The 25,920-nt window shown below is 46.4% G+C and overlaps 1 protein-coding gene across 2 annotated transcripts in view; it reads right to left on the reverse strand.

The window, feature by feature from the left end:
* Window positions 1-25,920, reverse strand: part of esr2a (estrogen receptor 2a) — a 569,342-nt gene that overhangs the window by 461,682 nt on the left and 81,740 nt on the right. The window contains exon 1 of one of the 2 annotated variants that reach the window (XM_068038485.1): window positions 6,076-6,232. The exons of the other annotated variant lie outside the window; for it this stretch is intronic. The gene's annotated coding sequence lies outside the window, so the exon portion shown is untranslated. Of the gene's footprint in view, window positions 1-6,075; window positions 6,233-25,920 lie in introns of those variants that run through there. 2 annotated transcript variants of the gene reach the window in all.

Here is a 25,920-nt window from a genome sequence, read left to right on the forward strand (position 1 = left end):
ATCGCCCTCCAATTCCTCCCTACCTGTAATCTCCTTCAGTCCCATCGCCCTCCGATTCCTCCCTACCTGTAATCTCCTCCAGTCCCATCGCCCTCCGATTCCTCCCTACCTGTAATCTCCTCCAGTCCCATCGCCCTCCGATTCCTCCCTACCTGTAATCTCCTCCAGTCCCATCGCCCTCCGATTCCTCCCTACCTGTAATCTCCTCCAGTCCCATCGCCCTCCGATTCCTCCCTACCTGTAATCTCCTCCAGTCCCATCACCCTCCGATTCCTCCCTACCTGTAATCTCCTTCAGTTCCATCGCCCTCCGATTCCTCCCAACCTGTAATCTCCTCCAGTTCCATCACCCTCCGATTCCTCCCTACCTGTAATCTCCTTCAGTCCCATCGCCCTCCGATTCCTCCCTACCTGTAATCTCCTCCAATCCCATTGCCCTCCGATTCCTCCCTACCTGTAATCTCCTCCAGTCCCATCGCCCTCCGATTCCTCCCTACCTGTAATCTCCTTCAGTCCCATCGCCCTCCGATTCCTCCCTACCTGTAATCTCCTCCAGTCCCATCGCCCTCCGATTCCTCCCTACCTGTAATCTCCTCCAGTCCCATCGCCCTCCGATTCCTTCCCGACTGTAATCTCCTCCAGTCCCATCACCCTCCGAATCCTCCATACCTGTAATCTCCTCCAGTCCCATCACCCTCCGATTCCTTCCCGCCTGTAATCTCCTCCAGTTCCATCACCCTCCGAATCCTCCATACCTGTAATCTCCTCCAGTCCCATCACCCTCCGAATCCTCCATACCTGTAATCTCCTCCAGTCCCATCGTCCTCCGATTCCTCCCTACCTGTAATCTCCTTCAGTCCCATCGCCCTCCGATTCCTCCCTACCTGTAATCTCCTCCAGTCCCATAACCCTCCGATTCCTTCCCGCCTGTAATCTCCTCCAGTCCCATCGCCCTCCGATTCCTCCCTACCTGTAATCTCCTTCAGTACCATCGCCCTCCGATTCCTCCCTACCTGTAATCTCCTTCAGTCCCATCGCCCTCCGATTCCTCCCTACCTGTAATCTCCTTCAGTCCCATCGCCCTCCAATTCCTCCCTACCTCTAGTCTCCTCCAGTCCCATCGCCCTCCAATTCCTCCCTACCTGTAATCTCCTCCAGTCCCATCGCCCTCCGATTCCTCCCTACCTGTAATCTCCTCCAGTCCCATCGTCCTCCGATTCCTCCCTACCTGTAATCTCCTTCAGTCCCATCGCCCTCCGATTCCTCCCTACCTGTAATCTCCTCCAATCCCATTGCCCTCCGATTCCTCCCTACCTGTAATCTCCTCCAGTCCCATCGCCCTCCAATTCCTCCCTACCTGTAATCTCCTTCAGTCCCATCGCCCTCCGATTCCTCCCTACCTGTAATCTCCTCCAATCCCATTGCCCTCCGATTCCTCCCTACCTGTAATCTCCTCCAGTCCCATCGCACTCCGATTCCTCCCTACCTGTAATCTCCTTCAGTCCCATCGCCCTCCGATTCCTCCCTACCTGTAATCTCCTCCAGTCCCATCGCCCTCCGATTCCTCCCTACCTGTAATCTCCTCCAGTCCCATCGCCCTCCGATTCCTTCCCAACTGTAATCTCCTCCAGTCCCATCACCCTCCGAATCCTCCATACCTGTAATCTCCTCCAGTCCCATCGCCCTCCGATTCCTCCCCGCCTGTAATCTCCTTCAGTCCCATCGCCCTCCGATTCCTCCCTACCTGTAATCTCCTCCAGTCCCATCGCCCTCCGATTCCTCCCTACCTGTAATCTCCTCCAGTCCCATCGCCCTCCGATTCCTCCCTACCTGTAATCTCCTTCAGTCCCATCGCCCTCCGATTCCTCCCTACCTGTAATCTCCTTCAGTCCCATCGCCCTCCGATTCCTCCCTACCTGTAATCTCCTCCAGTCCCATCGCCCTCCGATTCCTCCCTATCTGTAATCTCCTTCAGTCCCATCGCCCTCCGATTCCTCCCTACCTGTAATCTCCTTCAGTCCCATCGCCCTCCGATTCCTCCCTACCTGTAATCTCCTTCAGTCCCATCGCCCTCCGATTCCTCCCTACCTGTAATCTCCTCCAGTCCCATCGCCCTCCGATTCCTCCCTACCTGTAATCTCCTCCAGTCCCATCGCCCTCCGATTCCTCCCTACCTGTAATCTCCTCCAGTCCCATCGCCCTCCGATTCCTCCCTACCTGTAATCTCCTCCAGTCCCATCACCCTCCGATTCCTCCCTACCTGTAATCTCCTTCAGTTCCATCGCCCTCCGATTCCTCCCAACCTGTAATCTCCTCCAGTTCCATCACCCTCCGATTCCTCCCTACCTGTAATCTCCTTCAGTCCCATCGCCCTCCGATTCCTCCCTACCTGTAATCTCCTCCAATCCCATTGCCCTCCGATTCCTCCCTACCTGTAATCTCCTCCAGTCCCATCGCCCTCCGATTCCTCCCTACCTGTAATCTCCTTCAGTCCCATCGCCCTCCGATTCCTCCCTACCTGTAATCTCCTCCAGTCCCATCGCCCTCCGATTCCTCCCTACCTGTAATCTCCTCCAGTCCCATCACCCTCCGATTCCTCCCTACCTGTAATCTCCTTCAGTTCCATCGCCCTCCGATTCCTCCCAACCTGTAATCTCCTCCAGTTCCATCACCCTCCGATTCCTCCCTACCTGTAATCTCCTTCAGTCCCATCGCCCTCCGATTCCTCCCTACCTGTAATCTCCTCCAATCCCATTGCCCTCCGATTCCTCCCTACCTGTAATCTCCTCCAGTCCCATCGCCCTCCGATTCCTCCCTACCTGTAATCTCCTTCAGTCCCATCGCCCTCCGATTCCTTCCCGACTGTAATCTCCTCCAGTCCCATCACTCTCCGAATCCTCCATACCTGTAATCTCCTCCAGTCCCATCACCCTCCGATTCCTTCCCACCTGTAATCTCCTCCATTTCCATCACCCTCCGAATCCTCCATACCTGTAATCTCCTCCAGTCCCATCACCCTCCGATTCCTCCACACCTGTAATCTCCTCCAGTCCCATCGCCCTCCGATTCCTCCCTACCTGTAATCTCCTCCAGTCCCATCGCCCTCCGATTCCTCCCTACCTGTAATCTCCTCCAGTCTCATCGCCCTCCGATTCCTCTCTACCTGTAATCTCCTCCAGTCCCATCGCCCTCCGATTCCTCCCTACCTGTAATCTCCTCCAGTCCCATCGCCCTCCGATTCCTCCCTACCTGTAATCTCCTCCAGTCCCATCGCCCTCCGATTCCTCCCCACCTGTAATCTCCTCCAGTCCCATCGCCCTCCGATTCCTCCCCACCTGTAATCTCCTCCAGTCCCATCGCCCTCCGATTCCTCCCCGCCTGTAATCTCCCTCAGTCCCGTCGCCCTCCGATTCCTCCCTACCTGTAATCTCCTTCAGTCCCATCGCCCTTCGATTCCTCCCCGCCTGTAATCTCCTTCAGTCCCATCGCCCTCCGATTCCTCCCTACCTGTAATCTCCTCCAGTCCCATCGCCCTCCGATTCCTCCCTACCTGTAATCTCCTCCAGTCCCATCGCCCTCCGATTCCTCCCTACCTGTAATCTCCTTCAGTCCCATCGCCCTCCGATTCCTCCCTACCTGTAATCTCCTTCAGTCCCATCGCCCTCCGATTCCTCCCTACCTGTAATCTCCTCCAGTCCCATCGCCCTCCGATTCCTCCCTATCTGTAATCTCCTTCAGTCCCATCGCCCTCCGATTCCTCCCTACCTGTAATCTCCTTCAGTCCCATCGCCCTCCGATTCCTCCCTACCTGTAATCTCCTTCAGTCCCATCGCCCTCCGATTCCTCCCTACCTGTAATCTCCTCCAGTCCCATCGCCCTCCGATTCCTCCCTACCTGTAATCTCCTCCAGTCCCATCGCCCTCCAATTCCTCCCTACCTGTAATCTCCTCCAGTTCCATCGCCCTCCGATTCCTCCCTACCTGTAATCTCCTCCAGTCCCATCGCCCTCCGATTCCTCCCCACCTGTAATCTCCTCCAGTCCCATCGCCCTCCGATTCCTCCCCGCCTGTAATCTCCTCCAGTCCCATCGCCCTCCGATTCCTCCCTACCTGTAATCTCCTCCAGTCCCATCGCCCTCCGATTCCTCCCCGCCTGTAATCTCCTCCAGTCCCATCGCCCTCCGATTCCTCCCTACCTGTAATCTCCTCCAGTCCCATCGCCCTCCGATTCCTCCCCACCTGTAATCTCCTCCAGTCCCATCGCCCTCCGATTCCTCCCTACCTGTAATCTCCTCCAGTCCCATCGCCCTCCGATTCCTCCCTACCTGTAATCTCCTTCAGTCCCATCGCCCTCCGATTCCTCCCTCCCTGTAATCTCCTTCAGTCCCATCGCCCTCCGATTCCTCCCTACCTATAATCTCCTCCAGTCCCATCGCCCTCCGATTCCTCCCTACCTGTAATCTCCTCCAGTCCCATCGCCCTCCGATTCCTCCCCACCTGTAATCTCCTCCAGTCCCATCGCCCTCCGATTCCTCCCCACCTGTAATCTCCTCCAGTCCCATCGCCCTCCGATTCCTCCCCGCCTGTAATCTCCTCCAGTCCCATTGCCCTCCGATTCCTCCCTACCTGTAATCTCCTCCAGTCCCATCGCCCTCCGATTCCTCCCCGCCTGTAATCTCCTCCAGTCCCATCGCCCTCCGATTCCTCCCTACCTGTAATCTCCTCCAGTCCCATCGCCCTCCGATTCCTCCCCACCTGTAATCTCCTCCAGTCCCATCGCCCTCCGATTCCTCCCTACCTGTAATCTCCTCCAGTCCCATCGCCCTCCGATTCCTCCCCGCCTGTAATCTCCTCCAGTCCCATCGCCCTCCGATTCCTCCCAACTGTAATCTCCTCCAGTCCCATCGCCCTCCGATTCCTCCCCAACTGTAATCTCCTCCAGTCCCATCGCCCTCCGATTCCTCCCTACCTGTAATCTCCTCCAGTCCCATCGCCCTCCGATTCCTCCCCACCTGTAATCTCCTCCAGTCCCATCGCCCTCCGATTCCTCCCTACCTGTAATCTACTCCAGTCCCATCGCCCTCCGATTCCTCCCTACCTGTAATCTCCTCCAGTCCCATCGCCCTCCTACATCTCTGCATTCCATTTGGATTCCTGTGCATGCCCGATTTAAATTGCTCCACCATTGGCAACTGTGCCTTAAGCTCTGGAATTCCCTCCCTCAGCCTCTCTGCCTCTCCGCCTCTCTCTCTCTCTCTCCTCCTTTGAGACCTTGCATTTTGATCGGTTCTAATATCTCCTTATGTGACTCGGTATTAAATTGTGTCTGATAACAATCCTGTGAAGTGTCTTGGGATGTTTTTCTTCATTAAAGGCACGATATAAATGCAAGTTACGTTGTATATAATAAAATACCGCACTGTTAATTGATGCTATTTAACTCTGATAAAGAACAATTATATGAAGCATTGACTCTTCTGAACAATTCAAACTCACAAGGCAATAACACAAGTGACATTTCCAACAATGGTTAAGATTTAATTCTTAACATGAAGCAATTCCAGATGCCCTACGCTGCTCCCCATTTGGTATTCCCCAGTCAGATATTCTCCCAGCTGCCTTCCAGTATCCTGCACAACATTTTCCCCTCAACCAACATAGATTATTTGGTCACTAATCTCTGGCTGTTTGAGGGATCTTGCTGTGCACAAATTGGCAAATTGTATTTCCTTCATTACAACAGTGATGCCACTTCAAAAGTACTTTATTGGCTGTGAAGCACTTTGTGATAGCCAGAGCTAGTGAAAGGCACTACAGAAATGCAAGTCTTTCTTCGCTTTTCTTGAAAGGCTGATCCAACAATAGCTCCTCTCGGAGCCATCTGATACTCTCCAGTTAATACACTCTCAACCCCTTCCTCCATAATCGCATGAATAGCACTCAAAAAATCTACTGCATAAAACAAAAACTGAAACTGAAGCTGTCACCACTGAAAATCTCTCCAAACCAGTCACTCTGCTATTAGTCCAAACACGCGCATTGTAAATAACATCAATCAGCTTTCACATTAAACTTACCGGACTCCCAATCCCTGTCAAGTCTCGCTTGGGACTCTCCTAATTGACGTCAATTAACAAATTGCCTTTCTCGTTTACCTTACTGATTTGTTTTTGGTACACACAATGGCGGAGTGTCCTTTGGACAGAGATAAGGTGAGCACAGGTCTTGGCACCAACTCAACATAGTCGCAAATGGGAAAAATGAAAGGAAGATCGACAACCAATTAAAGGGAAGGAGCTAAATTCCACTTCCGGGGTTGTGCTGAGTGTCAGATCTCAGCCTGGAGTGGGGTGGGAGTGGGGTGGGAGTGAGGAATGGGGGATTGGTGATGAAAGGGTCAGGACAGTTGGCTCCAACAAGCCTGGACTAAAAGCAAGGACGGTGAGGAGGGGATGGAAATCAGCCAGGGTTCATGTAATTGATCAGTGTCCAATAATTACTGCCAGGGAACTGCCCATGTTTCACACCTGACTGGGTACCACCACAGTCCCCACCCCCACCTCAGTCAAAGAGCCTGACAACACCATCATACATTTATCTAGCACCGTTCACATAAAGGTCCCAACACACTTCACAGGAGCGATTATCAAACAAAATTTGACACCAAGCAACATCAGCAGATATTAAAGCAGGTGATCAACAACTTCTCTGAAGTGGTAGGTTTTACAGAGTGTCTTACAAGAGAGAGAGAGGTAGAGAGTCAGAGAGGTTTCGGGAAGGAATTCTAGACCTTAAGCAAACAGCTGAAGGCACGGCCACCAATGGTGGAGCAAAGGAAGTTAAGGATGCTCAAGAGACCAGAATTAGTGGAGGGCAGAGATCTGGGAGGGTTATAAGGATCTCGGAGTTGAGAGAGACAGGGAGCTAGATGCACACAGGGAGACTGGCCACCAGGCAAAAGTACAAAATTAGGGCTCATGGAATTACGGGTAATATATTAATGTGGATTGAGGATTGGTTAATGATCAAAAAGTGGAGTAGGAATAAATGGGTCATTTTCGGGTTGGCTGTCTGTAACTAGTGGGGTACCACAAGGATCGTAGTTGGGCTTCAGCTATTTCCAATCTACATTAATGACTTAGATGAAGGAACTGAGTGTAAAGTATCCAAGTTTGCTGACAATACAAAGTTAGATGGGAAAGTAAGCAATGAGGAGGATGCAAAGGGATATAGACAGGTTGGATGAGTGGGTAAGAACATGGCAGATGGAACAAAGTGTCAAGAAGTGTGAAATTTTCCACTTTGGAAGGGAAAACAGAAAAGCAGAATATTTTTTAAATGGTGACACTGGGAAATGTTTGCATTCAGAGGGACCTGGGTATCCTTGTACACAAATCACTGAAGGTTAACATGCAGGTACAGCAAGTAAACAGGGAGGCAAATGGTATGTTAGACTCCAACCCCTGTCTATGGAGGCTAAGAGTGAAGAAAGCTTGCTACAATTGTACAAGGCCTTGGTGAGACCACACTTAGAGTACTGCATACAGTTTTGGTCTCCTTACTTAAGGAAGGATATACTTGCTCGAGCGGGAGTACAACCAGTGTGCACCAGACTGTTCCTGGGTTGACAGGATTATCCTATGAGGAGAGTTAGGCCTATGTTCCATGGTATTTAGAAGAATGAGAGACAATCTAATTGGAACATATAAAATCCTTTCGGGATTTGTCAGGGTAGATGCTGAGAAAATGTTTCCATGGCTGGAACTCCTTGCATTGAAGTATATACCATTGAGCACTGCCAAACTCTTATTTTTATATTTCCTCTGCCTTCCAGACTCATTCACCAATTTTCTGCCTTCCATTTCCATTTTTTGATTTTTGCCCCATCTGAGTCTCTACCCTCAGGTCCCCACCTCCCTGCCAAACTAGTTTAAACCCTGCCCAACAGCACTAGCAAACCTCCCGTTAAGGATATTGGTCCCAGCCCTATTGAGGTGCAAACTGTCCGGCTTGTACAGGTCCCACCTCCCCCAGAACCAGTTCCAATGTCCATCTCTCCAATCACGCATTCATCTGCTCTCACCTCCTATTCCTATGCTCACTAGCATGTGGGATCCGGAGATTACTACCTCTGAGGTCCTGCTTTTTAATCTCTTTCCTAGCCTCCTAAAATATACTTTCATGACACCATCCCTCTTTCTACCTAAGTCGTTGGTACCAATGTGGTCCACGACCTCTGGCTGTTCATCCTCCCCCAGAAGAATGTTCTGCAACTGCTCTCTGACATCCATGACATTGCACCAGTGAGGCAAAACACCATCCTGGAGTCACGTCTATGGCCACAGAAACGCCCGTCTGTTCCGCCAAATATCGAATCCCCAACCACTATTTCTCTTCCGCTCTTCTTCCTTTCCACCCATGCAGCTAAACCACGCATGGTGCCCTGAACTTGGCTCTGGCTGCACACCTCTGAGGAACCATCACCCTCACTAGCATCTAAAATGGAAAACCAATGTGTGAGCAAGACAGACTCAGAGGACTCCTGCACTACGTACCTGGTCCTCCTCGACTTTCTGGTGGTCACCCATTCCCTCTGTGCCTGCATGCTCCTAACCTGCGGTGTGACCACTTCCCGAAACGTACTATCTACATAGATCTCTGCCTTGCGGATGCACCACAGTGACTCCAGCCGTCGCTCGAGTTCCGAAACCGGGAGCTCAAGCTTCTGCAGCCGGTGACACTTCCTGAAGATGTGTTCGTCAAGACCCCTTGAAGTGCCCACATACCACAGGAGGCAAATTCCACATGGCCAAGCTGCCCTGCCAGACCTTAATCTTACTTTTAAACTAATTGCTAGTAGAATGTAAAATTACAGACCGTCACTCACCAATCAGCTGCTTCTCCTGTTCTCCTGTAGGCAGTTAAGGGTTATTTAAAACGCTTACGTGTTTACGTTTTTCTATTCGGAATCAATAATCTTTCCCATTAACCCTCCGTACATTCCATTATATACTTACCTAGTTGAAATAAAGGAATGATTACATAAACAGAATTCATGAATTACTACTGGGCCATGATCGTTGCATTGTTACTGAATAAATCTTACTTTAATTAGCAAATAAAAACACAAACAACTTTTTTAAAAAAGTAGTCGCCTGCATTCTGTTAGTGAACCCTGGCAATAAGCAAACCTTCAGAGGTAAATTGTATTTGTGTTTCATTGATAAGACACAAGTTCTGTTGACCCCCCACTCTCCCCTCCCCCACCACGTCCAATCAACAGTGTTCAATCTGCCTTATCTCAAACAAAACACTGGGGTCCATTTCTAGAGAGGTAGAATTGAACAGCAGGGAAATTATGTTCAACTTTGACAGAACCTTGGTTGGACCTCACTTAATGTCCATATTACAAAAAAGATATAAAGGCACTGGAGAAGGTGCAAAGAGATTCACAAGGATGCTTCCCTTCTTTGGGAATCTAGAACATGGGGTCAGTCTCAGGATAAGGGGTCAGCCATTTGGAACTAAGGTGAGGAGGAAGTTCTTCACTCAGAGGGTTGTGAATCTTTGGAATTCTCGACCCCAGAGGGTTGTGGATGCTCCATCATTGAGTATATTCTAGACAGAGATCAATGGATCGTGGGGTACTAAGGGAATTAAGGGATTTGGGAATAATACAGGAAGGTGGAGTTTTTTTTATTCATTTGTGGGATGTGGGTGTCACTGGCTAGGCCAGCATTTATTGCCCATCCCTAATTGCCCTTTAACTGAGTGGCTTACGGGGCCATTTCAGAGTCAACCACATTGCTGTGGGTCTGCAGTCACATGTAGGCCAGACCAGGTAAGGACAGCAGATTTCCTTCCCTAAAAAGGATTAGTGAACCAGATGGGTTGTTACAACAATCAACAATGGCTTCATGGTCACCATTAGACTAGCTTTTTAATTGAACTCAAATCTCACCAGCTGCCATGGTGGGATTCGAACCCATGTCCCCAGAGAATTAACCTAGATTGTGGATTACTAGTCCAGCGACATTACCACTACACGACTGCCTCCCTGTTAGGGTAGAAGATCAGCCATAATCTTGTTGAAGGGCCGAATGGCCTACTCCTACTCCTGTTCCTATTTCTTATGTCACCATATCAAATCTGAGAGGTTCCATTCATCAGGAAAGAATGAACAGGCTGGGGGTTTTCTGTAGGAATGAGAAGGGTGACCTGATAGGAGAGACATGGAGAAAATATTTCAAGTTGTGAGGAGACCAGAACTAGGGGCCATAAATATGATAGTCACTAATATCTCCAATGGGAATTCATGAGAAACGTCTTTACCCAGAGAGTGGGTAGAATGTGCAATTTGCTACCAGAGGGAGTAGTTGAGGCAAATAGATGCATTTAAGGGAAGCTGGATAAACACATGAGGGAGAAAGGAAAAGAGATAGGAGGAGTAGACCAAATGGTCCCTCGAGCCTGCTCCGCCATTCAATACGATCATGGCTGATCTTCTGCCTCAACTCCACTTTCCTGCCCATTTCCCATATCCCTCAATTCCCTGAGAGACCAAAAACCTGCCTCTCTCAGCCTTAAATATATTCAACAATGGAACCTTCTACAGTAGAGAATTCCAAATATTCACAACTCTCTCAGTAAAGAAATTTCTCCTCATCTCAGTCCTAAATGATCGACCCCTTATCCTGAGACTGTGCCCCCATGTTCTAGATTCCCCAACCAGGGGAAACAATCTCCCAGCTTCTACCCTATCAAGCCCCTTCAGAATCTTGTATGTCTCAATTAGATCACCTCTCATTTTCCTAAACTCCAGAGAATATCGGCCCAATTTACTCAGCCTCTCATCATAGGACAATCCCCTCATCCCAGGGACCAATCCAGTAAACCTTTGCTGTGCTGCCTCCAATACAAGTATATCCTTCCGTAATAATGGAGTCCAAAACTGCACACAGTATTCTAGATGTGGTCTCACTGAAGCCCTGTACAATTGCATCAAGAATTCATTATTCTTTAACTCCAATTAAAGCCTGGCTTGTATAAAATGAAAACCCGACCCAGGCCCCAACCCAACCACAGCCAACCCGAACCCGACCTGGGCCCGAGTCCTTCAATACTTTTTCATGCCCGACCCGACCCGAAAATATCAAACATGTTACTAGTACAGAAAAAAAAATCATGTCAAAACGTAGATTAAAAAGAAAACAATACAAAACAAAACCCGACCACAGCCAACCTGAGCCCGGATGCTGGACACTAAACCTAGACCCGACCTAAACCCGACACATGTAGTTGGGTTTGGTCGGGTTTGGGTCGGGAGCCAGGCTTTAACTCCAATCCCCTTGCAATAAAGGCCAACATGCCATTTGCCTTCCTAATTGCTTGTTGTATCTGCATGCTAACTTTGTGTTCCTTGTTCGAGTACACCTAAGTCTCTCCGAACATAACATTTAGAAGTTTCAAGCCCTTTTAAAAATATTCATTTTTTCTATTCTTATTAGTAAAGTGAATAAACTCACACTTCCCCACATTATACTCCATCTTCCATCTTGTTGCCCTCTCACTTAACCTGTCTATATCTTTTTACAGCCTCTTTGTGTCCTCCCCACAATTTACATTCCTTAACTTTGTATCGTCAGCAAACATGAATACATTATTCTCAGTCATTTTGTCTAAGTCATGAATATAGATTGTAAATAGCTGAGGATCCAGCATCGATCCTTGTGGCACTCCACTCGTCACAGCCTGCAACTTGAAAATGCCCATTTATTCCTACTCTCTGCTTCTTGTCCATTAAACAATCCTCTATCCATGGCAATATGTCACCCACAACTCCATGAGCCTTTATCTTGCTTATTAACCTTTTGTGTGGCATCTTATCAAATGTCTTTTGGAAATCCAAGTATTTTACGTCTACTGGCTCCCCTTTATCTACCTTACTGGTCACATCCTCAAAAAAAACTCGAATGAATTTGTCAAACATGAATTCCCTTTCATAAAATCATGGTTGCTTTGTCTGATCATACTATGATGCTGTAAGTGCATTGTTAAGACTAAATAACAGATTCCAGTTTTTCCCTGATGACTGACGTTAGGCTAACTAGCCTGTAGTTCCCGCTTTTCTCTCTCCCTCCTTTCTTTAAAAGCAGTGTTACATTTGCTAACTTCCAACCTGCTGGAAACGTTCTAGAATCTATGGATTTTTGAAAAATCATCACCAGTGCATCCACTATCTTTGCAGCTACCTCTTTTAGTACCCTAGGGTGTATGTAGGCCATCAGGTCCTGGGGATTTGTTCGCTCTTCATCTCTTAAGTTTCTTTAATATTTTTTCTCTGCTGATATTAATTACTTTAAGTTCCTCACTCTTATTAGCCCTTGTTTACTGTCTATTTCTGGTATGTAATTTGTATTTCTACTGTGAAGGCAGACACAAAATATTTGTTTGATGTCACTGCCATTTCCTCATTCCCCAGGATAATTTCTCCTGTCTCCGTCTCTAAGGGATCAACGTTTACTTTAGCTACTCCCCTCCTTTTTATACACGAGTAAAAGTTCTTACAATCTGATTTTATATTCCTGCCCTAGTTTACTCTCATATTCTATTTTTTTCCCTTTTTGTCAACTTTTTACTCACCCTTTGCTGGTTTCTGAAATACTCCCAATCCTCAGGCTTACTATTATTCTTCGCAATATTATGAGCCTCTTCTTTTAATTTAATACCATCCTTAACTTCCCTAAGGAACAATGTATCTTTCTCGCTGAGTTTTTTTTAATGGAACGTATGTATGTTGAACATTTTGAATAATTTTTTTTAAATGTTGCACACTGTTTATTAACTGCCATACCTTTCAGTCCATTTAACCAAACAACCTTAGCCAGCACTCCCCTCAGACCTTTGTAATTGGCTTTGCTTAAGATTCTTGTTTTGGACTTGAGTATGTCGCTCTCAAACTTAATATGAAATTCAATACTATTATAATAACTTTTTCTCAGAGTATCATTTTCTATGAGATGATTAATTAACCATGCCTCATTCCACAATGTTAGATATAAAATAGTTTTATTCCTCGTTGATTCCAGAATTATTTTCACTTGTTTGTGGGATGTGGACGTCACTGGCAAGGCCAGCATTAATTGTCCATCCCTAACTGCCCTTGTGAAGGTGGTGGTGAGCTGCCTTCTTGAACCACTGCAGTCCTTGGGGTGTAGGTACACCCACAGTGCTGTTAGGAAGGGAGCTCCAGGATTTTGACCCAGTGACAGTGAGAGAACAGCGATATAGTTCCAAGTCAGGATGGTGTGTGACTTGGAGGGGAACTTGCAGGTGGTGGAGTTGTCGTGCATCTGCTGCCCTTGTCCTTCTAGTTGGTAGAGGTCACGAGTATGGAAGGTGCTGTCGAAGGAGCCTTGGTGAGTTCCTGCAGTGTATCCTGTAGGTGGTACACACTGCTGCCACTGTGCATCGGTAGTGGAGGGACTGAATGTTTAAGGTTGTAGATGGGGTGCCAATCAAGTGGGCTGATTTGTCCTGGATGGTATCGAGCTCCTTGAGTGTTGTTGGAGTTGCACTCATCCAGGCAAGTGAAGATTATTCCGTCACACTCCTGACTTGTGCCTTGTAGATGGCGGACAGGCATTGGGAAGACAGGAGGTGAGTTACTCACCACAGAATTTCTAGCCTCTGACCTGCTGTTGTAGCCACAGCATTTATATGGCTGGTCAATAGTGATCCCAGGATGTTGATATTGGGGGATTCAGCGATTGTAATGCCATTGAACATCAAGGGGAGATGGTTAGATTCTCTCTTGTTGGAGATGGTCATTGCCTGGCACTTGTGTGGCGCGAATGTTACTTGCCACTGATCAGCCCAAGCCTGGATGTTGTCAGGCTTTTCTGCATCTGGACATGGGCTGCTTTAGTATCTGAGGAGTCATGAATGGTGCTGAACATTGTGCAATCATCAGCGAACATCCCCACTTCTGACCTGGAACAGTGTCCAGGTAGCTCCCACTCCCTGATGCCCTGCAATGTCTGCAGCTCGGACTCCAACTCCAGCATTTGTCTGCATTGAAGGTTTCAGAACTTTGAGACAAAAGTGATCTCAGTTCTCTTTAAAAAGAATTAAAACTCTGAATGAAACAATTAAGTTAAATTTTTAAAAAACTGACTCAAAAACAATCTTTCAGTCCACTCCGCAAAACAAACGTCAGAAAAATAGATTGAATTTGTTTTGGACCTTGCTTCCCACACACTTGACAGCACTGCAACCATAATGCTTGGTGCTATTTTACAAGTCAAAAAATAGACTTACATCTTCATGGCACCTTTCATGACCTCAGGACCAGTTCAAAACACTTTAGAACTAATAAAGTACTTTTAAAATGTAGTCACTGTTGTAATTAAGGAAATGTGGCAGCCAATTGGTGCACAGCAAGCTCCCCAAAACAGTAATGTGAAAATGACCAGCAAACCTGTTTTGGGGATGTTGATTGAGGGATAAATATTGTTCATGGCATAGAGGATAACTCTTCTCTTCTAAATAGAGCCATCTGATATCTTATGTCCACCTGAGAGGGCAGACAGAGCCTCAATTTAATGTCTCATCCAAAAGACAGCACCTCTAACAGTGCAGCACTCACGAGAAGGCTCCTTCAACAGCACATCCCAAACCCACAACCTCCTCCACCTAGAAGGACAAGGGCAGCAGATGCATGGGAACACCACCACCTGCAAGTTCCCCTCCAAGCCACACACCATCCCGACTTGGAACTATATCGTTGTTCCTTTACTGTCACTGGGTCAAAATCCTGGAACGCCATTCCTAACAGCATTGTGGGTGTACCTACCCCACATGGACTGTAACAGTTCAAGAAGGCAGCTCACCACCACCTTCTCAAGAGTAATTAGGGGTGGGCAGTAACTGCTGGCTTTGCCAGCATCGCCCAATGCCCACTCCAGAATGAGAGTTTGAGAAAGTTCAGTGATGACATTGTCTTTTGCGATCGACATGCTCAGATTCAACTGCAGGGTTAAATCCTACTCAACAAGGCTCTGCTTCCATATTCACAGAGCCCATTGGTCACATTGGATTTGGCAAAGAGTGACAAAACAAAAGAGAGCATCAGCAGCCAAAAATGAGTGAGAGGTTTGGCGTATTTCATATATGTAGAATAACAGATACCCGGGAGTGCGTTACAGACTGGAATCTAATCGAGGAGTTCGGGTGGTTTATATATAGAATAACAGATACCCGGGAGTGAGTTACAGACTGGAATCTAATCGAGGGGTTCGGGTGGTTTATATATAGAATAACAGATACCCGGGAGTGAGTTACAGACAGAAATCTAATCGAGGGGTTCGGGGGGTTTATATATAGAATAACAGATACCCAGGAGTGCGGTACAGACTGGAATCTAATCGAGGAGTTCGGGGGGTTTATATATAGAATAACAGATACCCGGGAGTGAGTTACAGACTGGAATCTAATCGAGGGGTTCGGGTGGTTTATATATAGAATAACAGATACCCGGGAGTGAGTTACAGACTGGAATCTAATCGAGGGGTTCGGGTGGTTTATATATAGAATAACAGATACCCGGGAGTGAGTTACAGACTGGAATCTAATCGAGGAGTTCGGGGGGTTTATATATAGAATAACAGATACCCGGGAGTGAGTTACAGACTGGAATCTAATCGAGGGGTTCGGGTGGTTTATATATAGAATAACAGATACCCGGGAGTGAGTTACAGACTGGAATTTAATCGAGGGGTTCGGGGGGTTTATATATAGAATAACAGATACCCGGGAGTGCGTTACAGACTGGAATCTAATCGAGGAGTTCGGGGGGTTTATATATAGAATAACAGATACCCGGGAGTGAGTTACAGACTGGAATCTAATCGAGGGGATCGGGGGGGTTTATATAAAGAATAACAGATACCCGGGAGTGAGTTACAGACTGGAATCTAATCGAGGAGTTCGGGTGGTTTATATATAGAATAACAGACACCCGGGAGTGAGTTACAGACTGGAATCTAATCGAGGGGATCGGGGGGGTTTATATAAAGAATAACAGATACCCGGGAGTGCGTTACAGACTGGAATCTAATCGAGGGGTTCGGGTGGTTTATATATAGAATAACAGATACTCGGGAATGAGTTACAGACTGGAATCTAATCGAGGGGTTCGGGTGGTTTATATATAGAATAACAGATACCCGGGAGTGAGTTACAGACTGGAATCTAATCGAGGGGTTCGGGTGGTTTATATATAGAATAACAGATACCCAGGAGTGAGTTACAGACTGGAATCTAATCGAGGAGTTCGGAGGGGTTTATATATAGAATAACAGATACCCGGGAGTGAGTTACAGACTGGAATCTAATCGAGGAGTTCGGGGGGGTTTATATATAGAATAACAGATACCCGGGAGTGAGTTACAGACTGGAATCTAATCGAGAGGTTCGGGTGGTTTATATATAGAATAACAGATACCCGGGAGTGAGTTACAGACTGGAATCTAATCGAGGGGTTCGGGTGGTTTATATCTTGAATAACAGATACCCGGGAGTGAGTTACAGACTGGAATCTAATCGAGGGGATCGGGGGGGTTTATATAAAGAATAACAGATACCCGGGAGTGCGTTACAGACTGGAATCTAATCGAGGGGTTCGGGTGGTTTATATATAGAATAACAGATACTCGGGAATGAGTTACAGACTGGAATCTAATCGAGGGGTTCGGGTGGTTTATATATAGAATAACAGATACCCGGGAGTGAGTTACAGACTGGAATCTAATCGAGGGGTTCGGGTGGTTTATATATAGAATAACAGATACCCGGGAGTGAGTTACAGTCTGGAATCTAATCGAGGAGTTCGGAGGGGTTTATATATAGAATAACAGATACCCGGGAGTGAGTTACAGACTGGAATCTAATCGAGGAGTTCGGGGGGGTTTATATATAGAATAACAGATACCCGGGAGTGAGTTACAGACTGGAATCTAATCGAGAGGTTCGGGTGGTTTATATATAGAATAACAGATACCCAGGAGTGAGTTACAGACTGGAATCTAATCGAGGGGTTCGGGTGGTTTATATCTTGAATAACAGATACCCGGGAGTGAGTTACAGACTGGAATCTAATCGAGGGGTTCGGGTGGTTTATATATAGAATAACAGATACCCGGGAGTGAGTTACAGACTGGAATCTAATCGAGGGGTTCGGGGGGTTTATATATAGAATAACAGACACCCGGGAGTGAGTTACAGACTGGAATCTAATCGAGGAGTTCGGGGGGTTTATATATAGAATAACAGATACCCGGGAGTGAGTTACAGACTGGAATCTAATCGAGGGGTTCGGGTGGTTTATATATAGAATAACAGATACCCGGCAGTGAGTTACAGACTGGAATCTAATCGAGGGGTTCGGGTGGTTTATATATAGAATAACAGATACCCGGGAGTGAGTTAAAGACTGGAATCTAATCGAGAGGTTTGGGGGGTTTATATATAGAATAACAGATACCCGGGAGTGAGTTACAGACTGGACTCTAATCGAGTGGTTCAGGGGTTTAAAATAGAATAACAGATACCTGGGAGTGAGTTACAGACTGCAATCTAATCGAGGGGTTCGGGGGGGTTTATATATAGAATAACAGATACCCGGGAGTGAGTTACAGACTGGAATCTAATCGAGAGGTTCGGGTGGTTTATATATAGAATAACAGATACCCGGGAGTGAGTTAAAGACTGGAATCTAATCGAGAGGTTTGGGGGGTTTATATATAGAATAACAGATACCCGGGAGTGAGTTACAGACTGGACTCTAATCGAGTGGTTCAGGGGTTTAAAATAGAATAACAGATACCCGGGAGTGAGTTACTGACTGGAATCTAATCGAGTGGTTCAGGGGTTTATATATAGAATAACAGATACCCGGGTGTGAATTACAGACTGGAATCTAATCGAGGGGTTCGGGGGGGTTTATATATAGAATAACAGATACCCGGGAGTGAGTTAAAGACTGGAATCTAATCGAGGGGTTCGGGGGGGTTTATATATAGAATAACAGATACCTGGGAGTGAGTTACAGACTGGAATCTAATCGAGTGGTTCAGGGGTTGAAATATAGAATAACAGATACCCGGGAGTGAGTTACAGACTGGAATCTAATCGAGGGGTTCGGGGGGGTTTATATATAGAATAACAGATACCTGGGAGTGAGTTACTGACTGGAATCTAATCGAGGGGTTCAGGGGGGTTTATATATAGAATATCAGATACCCGGGAGTGAGTTACAGACTGGAATCTAACCGAGTGGTTCAGGGGTTGAAATATAGAATAACAGATACCCGGGAGTGAGTTACAGACTGGAATCTAATCGAGGGGTTCGGGGGGGTTTATATATAGAATAACAGATACCTGGCGGTGAGTTACTGACTGGAATCTAATCGAGGGGTTCGGGGTGGTTCATATATAGAATAACAGATCCCCGGGAGTGAGTTACAGACTGGAATCTAATCGAGGGGTTCGGGGGATTTTATATATAGAATAACAGATACTCGGGAGTGAATTACAGACTGGAATCGAATCGAGGGGTTCAGGGGGGTTAGATATAGAATAACAGATACCCGGGAGTGAGTTACAGACTGGAATATAATCGAGGGGTTCAGGGGGTTTATATATAGAATAACAGATACCCGGGAGTGAGTTACCGACTGGAATCTAATCGAGGGGTTCGGGTGGTTTATATATAGAATAACAGATACCCAGGAGTGGGTTACAGATTGGAATCTAATCGAGGGGTTCGGGTGGTTTATATATAGAATAACAGATACCCGGGAGTGAGTTACCGACTGGAATCTAATCGAGGGGTTTGGGTGGTTTATATATAGAATAACAGATACCCGGGAGTGAGTTACAGACTGGAATCTAATCGAGGGGTTCGGGTGGTTTATATATAGAATAACAGATACCCGGGAGTGAGTTACAGACTGGAATCTAATCGAGAGGTTCGGGGGGGTTTATATACAGAATAACAGACACCTGGGAGTGAGTTACAGACTGGAATCTAATCGAGGGGTTCGGGGGGTTTATATATAGAATAACAGACACCCGGGAGTGAGTTACAGACTGGAATCTAATCGAGTGGTTCAGGGGTTTATATATAGAATAACAGATACCCGGGAGTGAGTTACAGACTGGAATCAAATCGAGGGGTTCGGGGGGGCTTATATATAGAATAACAGATACTCGGGAGTGAATTACAGACTGGAATCTAATCGAGGGGTTCAGGGGGGTTAGATATAGAATTACAGATACCCGGGAGTGAGTTACAGACTGGAATCTAATCGAGGTGTTTGGGTGGTTTATATATAGAATAACAGATACTCGGGAGTGAGTTACAGACTGGAATCTAATCGAGGGGTTCGGGGGGTTAGATATAGAATTACAGATACCCGGGAGTGAGTTACAGACTGGAATCTAATCGAGGTGTTTGGGTGGTTTATATATAGAATAACAGATACCCGGGTGTGAGTTACAGACTGGAATTGAATCGAGGAGTTGGGGGGTGGGGGTTGGTGTGAGATGAGTGTTGTCACCACGTGGGATGTTGTGGTGTCCCATGGCCATTGGTTTTTAAATTAATGGGGTTATTTTGCTGAGGTGTTGAGTGATTTTCGGAGGATGTTTCACTGAAGGGCCTTGTGAGATCCACAGATCAACCCCGTGGATGCTGATGGTGTGTTATTTGCATCGCAACCAATACAGACATGCACCCTAAGAGTCCCATCAGATGGTTCTGTGGCAGATCTCCACTCTACTACAAATGTGGTTGGAGGTGATGACCCCAAAATCACAATCTGATTCCCAAACGAGAACAGCATCGCAAATCCTTGGCCTCATGGAAGGAAGAATCTTCACTGACCTATGGAAACTGTCATCCCAGTGTACTGGCTATGATCAACTAGAGAGCTTCAGGGTCAGCGTGACCCAGACTGTGTTCAGCTAGGAATTGGCATGGTCCTCCTGTTGAGTCTTGTGTTCATCTTCACGGAATGAAGCTTGTGCAAGAACAAAACCAAAGACCATGCGAGATTTCATTCTACATGATCCAACTCCACACCCCCAACCAACCCTGCTCCCTCTGTTAAGTCTTAGTAACGGTACAATTCAACCAGTCATTGCTGATCTCACAGAACTAAGGTACAAAATGCCACAATCACAAAGCTTGTGCTCGTCGATGTCTTGCATATTAAAATAGGAGGCAGATTTTGACATCTGACAGACCTCTGACCTTTAGCCTCTCAGACACAACCTTTCTTGGATGTCTCATGCTCTCCATTTTACCAGTCTTGCTGCAGTCAGTGTTCCTTTCTCCTTCCCCCAAGCTCCAAATATCCCATCCTACATACTCCTGCTCCCCTCTTCACCCTCCTTATAGTGAAATTAAGATTCAATGCTCTGTCTCAAATCCTAAGATGTTCTTTCCCAAGATCTCCAAACTCCTCCTTCGCTTGAGTTTCCATTCTCCCTTCCGGAATCTACAGACTTTGAAGACCCAAAGCTTGTCAGCATTGACCTCACCCTCTTGCCTACTGTTATGGTCAAGTGAGGAGGGGTTAAAGGGCTTCCTTTTCCCTCTGCTTGCTAGAACCACAACAGGTTTAATTATTAAAGTGGACATACTGGCCAATTCAGTAGGTGTTTGATGACTTACCTGCTATGACCATAACAAGAAGGAACTGGACAGATTTTCTTGAGTTAACAAAGAAAGAGGTTAACTTTATTGTACCTAAACTAAACTGATAAAATAATAAACAACACGCCAACTTTCACTCTCACACACACAAATCGGTTACGGAGTGGGGAAAGGTAGACTGGTTGCCTTAGAGTCCATAAAAAAGGTATACAGTCTGTGAAGTTTGGTGATTCAGCTATCTTCTGGATGAATTCAGTGGTCCTGAGGCTTTTAGTTTGAAGAGGTAGATGACCGGTTCAGTGAATCTCTTAGAGATAGTAATGCGGATGATTTCCTGCAACGGGGTTTCTGATTGTAGCCATGCTATGCAAAGATAGCCAGTCAACAAGCAGGATTTGAAAGCTTTCAAGCTGGAATGGAGAGAAAGAGCGAGAGAGGGACCCCCACTTAGGGTCTGCTCATGTCAGAGTCCAGATGCTTCTCCTCTACTGCAGAGAAAAACACCAGCTTAAAACCAACGATGAGGAGTGGCTTGTCACATGATAGTCACTCAGTCATTCAAACATAGCAGTTAGCAGCATTTCTCTGCTTGCTGAGTGAACAGGTAGTTCCTTTAAACGTCCTGGGTCTTGGTTCTTGCTGGGAAATGCAGACATTTCATCTCTCACTTCACAAGCATTGTAGTGTAGGATACAGTGTTGCAAATTAGGTGACCATCTTAAGCTGAAAGGAAAGCTTTGCTGGCAGCTTGTCTTTTTAAAATGTCGTTTTTTAAAAAAATACAAATTCAGATCTCCTGCCAGTGGATCAAAGAAAATTATCATTTAACAAAGCACATTGGTGTAACACCTCCCCACCACGTGAAATGAAATGTGACAACAGGAACATTTCATTATGGGGTCACAAATTTTAAAAACTATACACACTGTCATAGCCAGACTCTAGTTTAATTTTTTTAAATTCGGGATTGTGCATGAGCACAACTGAGGAACTCCAACTGCTTTGACTGGGCTCAATCAGCTTGTGCTCCAGCATTTACTGAATTTCCTTGTGTATTTCGACAATATCTTCCTTTTCCAGTTTCTCAATATTCATGAACTCAACCCTGGATTCAAATTTGTTCATAACTTTGTGAAGATCATCCAGTGCTTTTTGTACATGGTTTTTTCCTGTGCTCATCCAGCCCAGCCCACAATTCCCCCTCAGTTAGGATACTTCACTTGTAGTCATCGCCACCATCACCACTCTCCAAATCTGCCACAAAAACCTTTTTGGGCTTTGGGTTTTCTTTTGGTTTCTGAGCTTTTCTGTGTCACCCTTCAGAATTTAAATCTTTAATTTCTAGGCCTTCAGTCTGAATTTCCTCCTGAACCTGGGCCAGTTTCCTGGGACCTAGGCGATCGGGATTTTGTTTTATGGGAGGGGTCTCTCCTACATCCACATGGTGTAGGGTTAAGGTTGTGCACCCTGGTTTGTCCCTGCAGATTCCTTTAAACACTGTGAGCAGCCTTGTTAGACCTCCTCTCTGTTCTGCGTTTAAATTGGAGACTGCGGTGTCTATTTTCCCTAACATTTCAGTGTTAGCTCACTGGAAGATAGGGGGTTCAAATCGGGAATCCTCCAGGCCTCCCTCTAACTCGTCCTCACCCTTTCACCCTCCTCTTTCCTGACTGCCTGACAGACCTGTGCTTATTTGTCCCCTTCCCGGCTGTGATACTGTTTTAACATATTGATGTGGCACAGCCTTTGCTTTTTCCTACAATCTGGGGTGTCAGTTATATAATTCAACTAGTTAATTCTCTTTATTACTCTGTACGGGCCACTGAACCTGGCTTTCAATGATTCTCCCTCTATTGGTAATAAAAGAGTAACTTGGTCTCCAGGCTGAAGTGTTCTGGCCTTGGCATGTTTATCCGCTTGCCTTTTCATTGTTATCTGGAAGGTTTTTAGATGTTCCTGAGCCACAGCACAGGCTCTCGTGAGCTGCACTCAGAACACGGAGATGTAGTCTAACAAGGAAGATTTGTCCCTGGGTCCCAAAAACCTCCCCATGATTAGTTTCAGAGGATCTCTCACCTCGTGTCCATAAACTAATTCAAAGGGACTAATGCCAATGGACTCATTGTGTGAGTCTCTGGGAGCAAACAGAAGAATTCCAGCCCTTTGTCCCATTCATGGGGGTCCTCAGAGCAGTATTCCCCGATCATTGTTTTTAGGGTCTGGTGGTACTGCTTCAAAGCACCTTGTGACTGTGGGTGGTAGGCTGAGGACCTTCACAGGGTTATGCCCAGATTACGGGTATTTAAAAAGGAAAAGAGTAAGTAAAGTGAGTGTTGGTCCTGTAGAGAGTGAGAATGGGGAGTTAATAGTAGACAGTAAGGAAATGTTGGATGAAATTAACAAATATTTGGCTTCTGTCTTAGAAAGATAGAAAATAGGAGCAGGAGTAGGCCATTCGGCCCTTCGAGACTGCTCCACCATTCATTATGATCATGGCTGATCATCCAACTCAGTAACCGGTTTCCGCTTTCCCCCATATCCTTTGATCCCTTTTGCCCCATGAGCTATATCTAACTCCTTCTTGAAAACATACAATGTTTTGGCCTCAACTGCTTTCTGTGGTAGCGAATTCCACAGGCTCACCACACTCTGGGTGAAGAAATTTCTCCTCATCTCAGTCCTGAAAGGTTTACCCCGTATCCTTAGACTGTGACCCCTGGTTCTGGACTCCCCCACCATCGGGAACATCCTTCTTGCATCTACCCTTTCAAGTCCTGTTAGAATTTTATAGGTTTCTATGAGATCTCCCCTCACTCTTCTGAACTCCAGCTAATATAATCCCAACCGACTCAATCACACCTCTTACGTCAGTCCCGCCATCTCAACAATCAATCTGGTAAACCTTCACTGCACTCCCTCTATAGCAAGAACATCCTTCCTCAGATAAGGAGACCAAAACTGCCCACAATATTCCAGGTGTGGCCTCAACAAGGCCCTGTATAATTGTAGCAAGTCTTCCCTGCTCCTGCACTCGAATCCTCTCGCTATGAAGGCCAACACACCATTTGCCCTTTTTACCGCCTGTTGCACCTGCATGCTTACCTTCACTATAGAAGATACAAAAAACATTCCAGTAATAGCTGTAAATCAGGAGGTGGAAGGAAGAGAGGAACTTGGTGAAATTACAATCACCAAACCAAAGGTAATCAGGAATAGTCAGCATGGTTTTGTGAAAGGGAGATCGTGTTTAACCAATTTATTGGAGTTCTTTGAAAGAGTAACATGCGCAGTGGATAAAGGGGGGCCCATTGACGTACTGTACCTGGATTTCCAGAAGGCATTTGATCAGGTGCCACATAAAAGGTTATTGTGCAAAGTAGAAGCTCATGGTGTAGGGGGTAACATATTAGCATGGATAGAAGATTGGCTGCCAGGCAAAAAACAGAGATTATGCATAAATGGGTCCTTTTCTGATGGCAGGATGTGACAAGTGAAGTCCTGCAGGGGTCTGTGCTGGGGCCTTGACTTTTTACAATTTACGTCAATGACTTAGATGAACGGAGTGATGGCAATGGTAACTAAATTTGCAGATGACACTAAGATTGGTAGGAAAGTATGTTGTGAAGAGGACATAAGGAGGTTGCAAACCGATATAGATAGGTTGAGTGAGTGGGCAAAAATTTGGCAGATGGAGTATAATGTAGGAAAATGTAAAGTTGTTCACTTTGGCAGGAAGAATAAAAAAGCAGAGTATTACTTAAACGGAGAATGATTGCAGAATTCTGAGTGCAGAGGGATCTAGGTTGTCTAGTGCATGAGCCACAAAAAGCTAGTATGCAGGTACAGCAGGTAATAAAGAAGGCTAATGGAATTGAAAATAAAAGTAAGGATGTTATGCTTCAGTTATACAGGGCATTGAGAGACCAAATCTCAACTACTGTGTGCAGTTTTGGTCTCCTTATTTAAGGAAGGATGTAAATGCAATGGAGGCGGTTCAGAGAAGGTTTACTAGATTGATACCTGGAATGAGTGGGTTGTCTTATGAGGAAAGGTTGGACAGACTGGGCTTGTTTTCACTGAAGTTTAGAAGAGTGAGGGGAGACTTGATTGAAGTATATAAGATCCTGAACAGTCTTGACAAGGTGGATGAGGAAAGGATGTTTCCTCTTGTGGGTGAGTCTAGAACTAGGGGGCACGGTTTTAAAATTAGTGGTTCCCTTTTAGGGCAGCGATGAGGAGAAATTTTTTTCTGAGGGTTGTGCAACTTTGGAACTCTCTGCCTCAGAAGGTGGTGAAGGCGGAGTCATTGAATATTTTTAAGGTGGAGGTAGACAGATTCTTGTTAGGTAAGGGAATCAAAGGTTATCGGGGGTAGATGGAAGTGTGGAATTCGAGACACAATCAGATCAGCCATGATCTTATTGAATGGCGAAGCAGGCTAGAGGGGCCAAATGGCCTACTTCTGCTCCTAATTCGTATGTTCATCTTACCCATGACCTTTTGGAAAATACTGGACATAACATTTGTGCCCTGATCCAACTGGATCTCAGCAGGCAGACCACATCAGGTGAAGAATTGGGTTTGCCCCTCCACCACTACCTTGGCAGAGATAGTTCTTAGAGGGATAGCCTCCGGAAATCGAGTAACCACATCCATAATGGTGAGAAGATACTGGTAACCCCCTTTTGTTTTTGGCAGGGGGACCCCACACAATCCACCAGCACTCTGCTGAATGGTTCCTCAAAGGCCCGTACGGGAATTAGGGATGTCGGTTTTATTGCAGGTTGAGGGGTTCCCCTCAACCTGGCACATGTGGCAACTCTTACAGAACTCCACCACATCCTTGTGGAGTTGCGGCCAGTGAACATGATGTCTTGTGTGTGCTTGGGTTTTTCTGATACCGACATGTCCAGCCATTGGAATCTCGTGGGCTATTCTCAATATATCCCTACGGTACCTCAGTGGTACCACTACCTGGTGAACCACTGTCCACTCTTTGTCTGCAGGTCTGTGCGGGGGTCGCCACGTCATCAGCACCTCATTCTTTAAATGGTAGCACTCTGGAACTCCCTCTGCTTCAGCTTCAGTTTGGGCAGGCTGTGCTAACTTTTTTAACCTTGGGTCGGCTTGCCGAGCCTCGACCAACGAAGACCTGTTGAAACCATCCTCGAAGCTCTCTAACTTCCCAAAGAAGGTTTCTGAT

The sequence above is a fragment of the Heterodontus francisci genome, chromosome 9 (genome assembly GCF_036365525.1).
Source record: "Heterodontus francisci isolate sHetFra1 chromosome 9, sHetFra1.hap1, whole genome shotgun sequence".
In the NCBI taxonomy this organism is placed as follows: Eukaryota; Metazoa; Chordata; class Chondrichthyes; order Heterodontiformes; family Heterodontidae; genus Heterodontus; species Heterodontus francisci.